The sequence below is a fragment of the Pteropus vampyrus genome, unplaced genomic scaffold (assembly GCF_000151845.1).
Source record: "Pteropus vampyrus isolate Shadow unplaced genomic scaffold, Pvam_2.0 Scaffold59, whole genome shotgun sequence".
Lineage (NCBI taxonomy): Eukaryota > Metazoa > Chordata > Mammalia > Chiroptera > Pteropodidae > Pteropus > Pteropus vampyrus.
In genome coordinates, this window is record NW_011888840.1 from 1,521,303 (window position 1) to 1,531,269 (window position 9,967).

The 9,967-nt window shown below is 35.9% G+C and overlaps 1 pseudogene; it reads right to left on the reverse strand.

The window, feature by feature from the left end:
- Window positions 1-9,967, reverse strand: part of LOC111740195 — a 32,591-nt pseudogene that overhangs the window by 10,895 nt on the left and 11,729 nt on the right.

Sequence of the window (9,967 nt, forward strand, 5' to 3'; positions counted from 1 at the left end):
AGCAGATGTGTCTGTTTTGTGAACTCTTGCTCGTATTATGAAAAGGTAACAGCAACTACCTGTGCCAAAGAGGAGGAAGAGAGAATTACAGTGCTGCATGTTGTCCTCCCAGGCAAGAATTGAACCGTGGGGCACTCTACTTGTACTGAACTAAATAGCAAACAAACGAACAAACAAAAACACTGTCATTGTTTTTAAAAACTCGTAGTTTCAGGTAACATATTTTCTTGAGTGAAAATTCAGATTTAGTACTTTGTGGCCCATTATATTCGTGTTCAAAATCTTAGCACTAACAAAGAAACGATGCATTTGTTATTATGTTGAATTCAAATGTATTGCAACATCCAATCTGTGCTCTTCCTGACTGTCTAATATCTGTGTCTGTTAGCAACTGTAAACTTGTATCATACGCAATGTCACCTTCAAGTTCTAGGTCTTCAAAATGTTGTAAGATGATAGTGGATAAACGTATTCTGCCTTCAGTTGGTCAGTTTGCTTGGTGAAAGTCCTAAATCCCAAACTCTTTGTTTAAAGCAGTTTCAGCAACATAGTCTGAATCCATTCCAAGATTTTAAACAAGGCAAACAGCTTCAGATATATGTATAGAAGTATCTTTTTCCTATGAGTTAAGGGATTCTGAAAATCGCCCCATTCAAAATAAAAATATCTCCCATTGTAACTCATTGACATCTGAAATTTTACCATTAATTAAAAAAAAATTTTTCTTGTGCTCAGGATATACTTCTGACAAAATGATGGAGGTAATTATGGCAAGTCTCTCACATATTTGCATTTTGTTCCCTGAAACAGAAATCCAGCTTAACTTGGTGGTAGAAAATCACATTGGGAAGCGAACAGCCAGATAGTCCTCATTTAAATCTTATTTCTGTGTCTTATGAGAACAATCATGAAAACTTCTAGGCTAGAGTACCCTCAAATATTAAAACAGAAAATAGTAACACCTAGAAAAACACCTTACTAGACTCTCAAAAATATATGAGATAATGTAAGGCAAGGACTAAAACAAAACATAATTACTAGTAGTTATTATTGTAGTTATTTTAGATGACCTGCTAAGGCATTTATTGTCTTTTATATGTAGTTTATTATAAATACATGAAGATATAATGGGTTTGTTTTATGTGTCTTCCAGGACAAAATCAAGAGTCAAATAAGGAAACTGTAGGGAAAGACAAGTTCACTTCATCTAAAGAAAAGAAAATATAAATTATTGATCACTTTAGTGTTGTCAGTGCTATTATTTATTGACTGACTGCTTTCTATAGGCAGGACATTGTGCTAATTGCTTTCGTGTATTATTTTATTAAATCTTCACAGCCCAATATTTATTCTCATTTTATGAAGAAACACACTGACTAAGTTTACAAAGAGCTGTGGAGCTAGGATTTGGTCTCGGGTATACTGGATTACAGACTGGACAACGATGACACCTGTAGGACGGCTGGTAAGTACAAGATAACTCTCAATTAGACTTTGCATAACCTCACTTAAGCTGCTAAAGATTTTCTGAAGTATGTAGAGTCTGTATTAGATGGCATGGGAGTCTTACCTGATACCATGACACTTATTCCACGTGTATATTAGAAAACTTTGGAGATGTCACATGAATCACATGGTGGCAAAATTTGGGAGTGTTTCATGATATTGTAATTAATAATAAGAAATATATATTTGGTCTTTGTCTCTTTTTCCTAAATCCTCGGAATGTTCTGCTTGTAGGAGCAATAAATGTGTCTTTTGTCATGTTAATGGGGTGATTATCGGAAAGCACCTAAGGCTGAGAGCTGGTTGTCTGAGGAGCCAACCATGTGATTAGGGGGTTTGAACTTTCAGTCTGACCCCTCACCCCCCAACCTCTTGGGGTGGGATAGGGGGAAGAGGTTGCAGATTGAATTAGTTTCCAATGGCCAATGATGTAATCAACCATCCATAAAAAACCAAAAGGACTGGTTCGGTGAGCTTCCAAATTAGTGAACACATGGCGATGGGGAGAGTGGTGTGCTCAGAGACAGCATAGAAGCCCCTCACCTTTCTTCCATACCTTGCCCTATGCATCTCTTCCTGGCTGTTCTTGAGTTACATCCTTTTATGATAAACTGGCAATCTAGTAAGTAAAATGTTTCTCTGAGTTTTGCGAGCCACTCTAAGAAATTAACTGGACCCAAGGACGGTATAGTGGGAACCAATAATTTATAGCCTGTTGATCAGAAGTACAGGTAAGAACCTGGGCTTGTGACTGGTATCTGAAGTGTGTGTGTGTGGGGAGGCGGGGGGTGTGGGGGCAGAGGAGAGGAATGCAGTCTTGTAGGACTGAAACTTAATCTGTGGAATCTGATGTGTCTCTGGGTAGATGGTGTCATAATTAGTTGAATTCTCAGATGCCATCAAGGTGTCCAAGAATTGCTCGTCGGAGGTGTATATGTGAGGGAACCGCCCCTCCCTAAGGTTGGAATTGGGTCTCAGAACACCAAAAGAATGTGCAAAAATAACTAAAGACAATAAGAAAAGGGCATAGTTGTGGATCAGAAAGTGACCACAAATGACAAAAATGGTTACGAATATATATTTAATAACATTTAAGACATCCCATGAGACTAGCTAAAATGACTTAGAGTGTTATGAATGACATTGTGAGATTTATACTCATAATTACTTCTAACGGAGTAAATGAAAGCAATAAATAGTATGTAGAAGATCATTTTTAAAACATGTCATCGGCATGAGATTCGGAGTTACAACACTTGTATCAGAAGACTTATTTTGCTATGTTATGCTAGCTCTGCTATGCTATATCAGTTTTGTTCACCTGCGTGAACTTCCACACAATCCATTTCACCTACCATTAATGAAATGGAAAATATTGTCCCGACTAACTCAGGTGATTACAGACAGGGGAAAAAAAGAGAATAAGATAACCCATATGAAGGTGTTTTATAAATAACCCAGTGATCTGCAAATTTATGGGCTGTTGAAGATGTTGATGATGGTGGTTAGTGGTGATGCTATTGCTACTGATGGTAGCGATATTGGCTGAGCAATTCAAACTAATGCCATCCAATAGAATTAAAAGTATTAATCTATAGTTTCTCTCTCTCTCTCTCTGTCATTTGTCTGTCTGTCTATTTACCTATCAATTATCTACCTATCTATCATCATCTACCTATCTATCTATCATCTATCAGTTATTTCAGGGTCCAGAAAGGCATATATGAATGTCAAAGATTGGGGATGATTCTATTTAGCAAGTGTTTAGTAAATCCTTAGTTAAATTGTATCCACAGAAGGCAACATTTCACCCTTGGGAGATTCTTTTCATTTCTTATTCCAGATTTGATCTGTGCAGTTCTGCCGATGAAGAACAAACTTGAAAGAGGTGGCTTGGGTACTTTTCTTGGTGGATCTCGTGAGTTTTTCTGCACCTGAGTAGATTGGGCCATTGCCCGAGGAGGGTGACTTTACACTAATTTAAACCTTCATCTTGCAGACAGCCTTCTGGTCTTCTGAAATGGTCATACTGAGATTCTATTAATGGAGCTTCAATTTTTAGGTCAAGGTGATAATTCTAATAAAGACAGACCTGCTTAATTGTTCTTCTGATCACAAACACAGAGATTTTATTGTTTGTATTTCTTTTGTTTTTCTAAATTGTTTTTCTAAATTTCTAAAAACAATTTTTGATAAGAGAGGAGAATGAAAATCTAGTGGACAAGAGAATTAGAAGAAGAAATGGAGTTAGCATGTTTGGAATGTAAGTATAGGCAGCAAACAGGAATGAAGTGAGGGGAAGATACCTGAATCAGATAGTTATGAATTCACTTCAAAGGTTCTAGGACTTTAATCCCTGAATTCTAGCATTGCTTTGAGCTAGATAGCAATCTACTGAAATGAAAATTTCCATATCTTTAAAATAAGTAAACATAATACATACTTTATTGAATTTGTAGACATCAATTGTTAGAGACTATGAAAATTGCCTGCCTCAAAGAGTTGTTTGCTTTACCTTACCCAAGGGAATTTATTTTCTTCTCAACTCTGCCAAAGTCTCGGAAATTTTTTGCATGGGTTCTATATTCTTTTAACATAGAATTTTAATCAGGTTATTTATTTTATATTTATTATAAATATATTCTACTTATTATATTTTTATATTAAAATTATCTTACTTTTATTGTTATCATTTAATTACTAAGCATTTATTGGTTCCATTAGTAGGTGTTGCTATAGGTGTATGTGAGTTTAGAATGTGAGAACAAGATATAAAACAGTCGATGTTTTGAGAAAATGTGTTTTAGTTCAATGATCAGATATTGATAACAACAGAACAATCCTCTAAGGCTTGCATTTGATGCTTAATGAAAAATGAGTCTAAATGTGTTGTATTTATAGATATTATCTATTGTCCAAGTTCCAAGATTGAATATGTGGTATAATGTGTACTTATGTACAAAGAATCCTAAGAAGTAATTTGGATGACAATGTTAGTAGACCATGAGGCTAACAGCTGAAACGCTCTTCCCCATTCCTCCTTTGCATTCATTTTTTAAATAAACAAGCCAACAACAACAACAAAAACCTTTTTATTTATAATTATTGCTCAATTGTTCTTCTTTAGGGAAGTTATCCCTGAACCTCCAGTCTAATCCCCACAAGGCTTTATAGAATGGAATGCAGCTAAAACTTCTTTAGTTTCTGGTTTCGCTTTTTTTTTTTTAATTGTGAAAAGAACACCTAACAGGAGATCAATCTTCTTTGCAAATATTTATATGTGCAATATATTATAGCTTACTGTAAATGCAATGCTGCGCCACAGCAGATCTCTAGAGATTACCTGCTTGACGGAAACTTGATGTCAACTGATTGTAACTTCACCTTTGCACGTATTATTCTAGCATTAATGTCTGTATCCCCACTAGACCACACAACCTAACAGAGCAAGAGTGCTACCCATTGGTTCTCCCCACTGAGTTCCCAGTGCCGAACACAATTATTGGCTCATTGTACAGGCTCGATATTTCCAGAGCAATTTTTCTGACTCTGTTTGTCATCCTAGTGGTCTTTCGAATCATGTTAGTCTCCAGTTCAGTCCTAGTCAAAAATATTTCTGAAATAATATTGAGCCACCTATTCTGCCTGCATCACAGAGCACCTCTGTGTGTGTGTGTGTATGTGTGTGTGTGTATGTGTGTGTGTGTATGTGTGTGTGTGTGTATGTGTGTGTGTGCGCTTGTGCGTGTGTGTGGAGAGAGAGAGAGACAGAGAGTGAGAGAGAAAAAAGGGAGAGAGAGAAAAGAAGGGAAGGGGAAGAAGGAGAAAGCAAAGCTTTCAGAAGCAGAGATTAACTTCTAAAGAAGGGGACAAATTTAGTAAAAGAAAAAAACAAATACCACTTGTGGCGAAATCTTAATGTTAAAAACATTAAAACTTAAAGTATGAGAGAATATATGGAAAATACTCATTTTAGCCTCACACATGAACATATATCACATATGACAAAAGATGTGATAATGCTGTTTTTCCAAATATAAAATAACAGAAACAACTATGTTTTTTAAAGTTTACTCAGTCATGCATATTCACTCTCTGATTCAAATTTCTATTCTTATTAACCTCATTTCAGAACAATAAAGTAGCGTTAATAATAACAACTCACGTATCGCTTACTATACAGTCAGGTGCTTATGCTAAAGTGTACACATGTATTAACTTATTTAATCCTCATAAAAACCTTATGATGTAGGTATAATTCTTTTCATTATCCTAAGGTAGGAACTGAGTCTTATTAGCTCCTGTCACAAAGCTATTTCATTATTTACCCTAAATTTCTTCTCTGCCTCACCTACGGGAAATGCAACACAGAAACAGAGGAACTAGCCTCCTTAACCCAGAAATATAAGCCACATTTTGAGGGTGGCGGAGCCACTGCACAAGCCTGCAGCCTTGGACAACTTCATGGAGTCGAAAAACTTATTCACATTTAACAAACCACCGAATTTTGGACTATTATCTGAGGGAAAGAATTTTTATCTTATTTAAGTCACTGTAATTAGGGGTGAATTTATTATAAGACATTACCCCGTGCTCTAACAAAGTAAACAAACAAACACCTCCCCCAAATGGGTTTTACCCAGTATTTTGTGGATTGCTAAAAAGTTCGTGAACCAGGTAGAACTGAACTAAAGTTTAAGATTAGAAAAAATTCATCATAAGCAACATCATGGTCTTGTCACAATAGCAAAATCCTGGTTTATCATTTCTGCAAAAAAGAGATATACATTCTGTTGAATGTATCATGTCTCTAAACCTCAATATTACAGGCTCGTATATCTAATTTTGTCATGACATAAACAGATCCATCTGTTGAGATAGATTAAAATGAACCAAGATTATGAAACCAATGTATAAAAACAATGTCAATTTTTGAATTTACAATGGGAAATCATTGTCACACAATCAGAGATCCTCAAGTTCATGGAGGCAATATATTTTCTTCATGTAGTCAAGATAAACAGGTTGCCAAATTGTAATCAGAAGCTACTGCACAGTTTTATGAGAACTGGATACACTCAGAATCTATATAATCAACCCCTTGAGTCTCTGTAGACAGATGTACACAGGAAGCCAAAGCTTAATCAGAAGTTGCTTCACGAACATGGAATGAGATGTAAGGAGTCTGATGACTCAGATGTCACATGGCGCATCTCACAACTGTGATTCTCTTGGCAATAGGAGCAGATACACTATTGCACAGCTTTAGCTAAGATCGCTATCTCAGTGGCAAGTCATCTGCATTTCCAGATTTGGGTGGCTTTTTTTTTTTTTTGGTTTTTTTTTTTTTAATTTATTTTTCAGTTATAGTCAACATATATTATGTGAGTTTCGGGTGTACAACATAGCGATTAGACATTTATATACCTTACGAAGTCATCACCAGATAAGTCTAGTACTCGTCTGACACCAAACATAGTTTTTATAATATTATTGACTTAATCGTGAAAACCAGAAAAACTGAAAGTCAAAAGGAAAGCTCAAGATTCCCCTCCACATCCACACTGTTTGCAACTCATGTTTTTCTTTCCTTTTCCTATGATTCTTCTGATCTACTTACTCTATTTTTCTATTTTTAGCTCCGTTACTACATCACTTTGAACTAACTTGTCACACTATCTCTCCAGCCAGATGAGTTGATTTACTGCTTAGTTCTCAAAGGGCAATCAAATTTTGATCATTTCTGCATTGGGGGGAGAGGTGCATAATTAGAGCTTTCAGGTACAAATGACAGAAGACTTTTTTTCAGATGTTAATTTTTAAAAGAGAAATGTTAAGGTTGAATACTATAGACTAATTTTATCCCTCTTTTTTTACCCTACTCTGAGATTTAGCTTTTTAACTTTCTTATGGCATTTACCATGTATTGCTTGATAATTTGGTAATTTTTATACCTTTATAATTCACACTGGGGTTTCAAGGGGCTTCGAGGGGAATAGCATTTTGTGATTCAGCCTTGCAGTCACTTCAGTACTCAGGTCGGTGTCTCACAAAGATACGTTCAATTAACATTAGAATAATTGAGTTAATAAAATATTAATGAAAACAACTGAGATAAAAGTCATACTCCATAATAGGGCAGTGTGGCTAACATGACAATACTCCTTACCACCCACCACCTTATATAAACACTGAATTCCTCAGAGGACAATAAAAAATTATGCTGGCGTGTTTCAAATCTCCTGAAAAGTTGGGGGTCAGTGGTACTGGTGGTGGTAGGGGATGCAGTTTTTGTTTTTTGTGGGTTTTTCTTTTTTTTTTTTTTTTACATTGTAGCACAAAAAATTAAATATACTCTTAGGCTCACCTATAAGAAATGCTCAGTGAGCATTACCAAAAGTCCTATGTTTGGGTCACGCCCAGGAAATAAAATCAGAAGTTCTGGAGGTGGAGCTCGAGCATCATTTTTTGTTTTTTTTTAATTTACCTAATATACAGCCAGGGGTGAGAATCCTTGAATAAGTCCACTAAATCACTCTAAGCATGTGTTTTTTCATACTAAGAAAGGTCACCAAGATATTTTTGTAAATAAATGCAGTATCTCTCCACTAGAGAAATACCCTCTTCCCCTGACTTTAATAAAGAGCATTTTTCCCACCATATTAGGTTGATTTATTGTCTCATTTCTATTTCCTTTTGTAGATTCTAAACTCCATGAGGACAGGATTAAGGTATTTGTCTTATTCATTATTATTTCCCAGGGGGAAAAGTCCCATAGTACCTGAGGTGTATTAATCACCCAATAAACATTTGTTGAATGAGTCGATGAATTTAGAGTTTAAGAAAATCTGTAACAAAGCAAGAATATTTTATCCATTTAAAAATTGATGAGGAAAGAGCAAAAAAAGTAATACTTGTAGATCTGATTTCTCGTGGGAAGCGATTCTGAAGGACTGATCAGTGAAACACAGAAAAATGTCTTATGATATGATTCTCTAGCCATTGATGGACAGTTGTCATTTTCATTCTTTAGTATCCATGATATAAATAAATCTCTGCTTGGCTTCTTGCCCTTGCCTACCACTGCCTTCCCAAACCAGGACAGTTCGGCCTAATTTAATGGCTTGACCTGGTCCTCATCCTTAGGGGTTTTTCTAACTCAAAATAGAAAGTTTGTAACTAGCCCTCTGGGGCTCACTCTCAAGCTCTGATTGCTACCAAGTCCTATCCTACTTCTGAGACGTTTGTCTGCATTTATAGCTCTTATTTGGTAATCAGATACCTGTTGGCTTTTTATTTGAGATCTCTTAAAACTGGGATCTGAATTGATTCTTTTCAAGTCGGTTGCCAGCAACTAAAATTCTGGCCCTGGCTCCTTGACTATATGCCTGAGACATTTTCATCCAATTGCAAATTTTCCCTGGTACCTACCAGGAACCTAGATTCCTGACTGTCACCGCTCCGAATTCCATCCCCTCATGAGGGATTATGTTCATAGACTAGACTTACCCCTGGTATCTGTAGTTGCTCTATTTCCTGCTCCCATCTCTCCCAGAATCTTTCTGTTTGCTCTATCCCATCGTATCACTAAATGTGGGGCAGACATATGACACACAGGATCCCATAAATCCTAACTGCTAAATATGCAGACAAATATCTCATTCTGGTCAGTGTGTGGAATTGCATAATTCCACATGCCATATAGCATTGCTGGCACATTTTCTTGCAGGAACAATTCCTCTTCCTGGAAATAATCACAACCAGAAGCATTAAATTTTGCAACACCCTGGGAAACCACTTGAATTATTCTGTGAGAATGAAAAAGATATCAAGCGTCAGTCCTGTAATCAACTTCCGTTAGAAAAAGAAAACTATGTTTGTGCTTTCTCAAGCACAGAAATTTGTTCCTGCATATTAAAACAATCTGTAGACTTACATTACTTTATATATTTAGGTGTTCAGTGCCTAATTTTCCCAATTCAAATTGTGAGACTGTCTGAGCAATGAAAGGGATTACATACTCAGAGGTCTTTAAAATTAGTATGGGATTTAGTTTAATTTTTGGGATTTAGTTCAAAAGCAAAATTCTCCCCAAATTTCTGGCTCCGTATCAAGGCCTATATCTCTAGGTTACATTTTAGTCACGTTCATTTTGGCCCTTGAAGGCCTATTTTGCATATAACATTTATCGTTAGAATTATGAGAATTATAAACAACTAAATATATGTACATAGAAAGATACATATGTGTATATAGTCACGTGACATTTTACAAAGTGCATTTGCAAATAATATTTCCTTAAAATTCTCAAAAGTCAATGCAAATTAAATGTCATCTCCATTTTATAGATATAGAAGCTGAAATCTTAAATGACTAAAATCTCTAGGAAAACCAGGATCTGAATTTAGGTCCTGTGGTCACAAATCTCCCACTATTTCACCAGATCTCATTCACCTAGCTC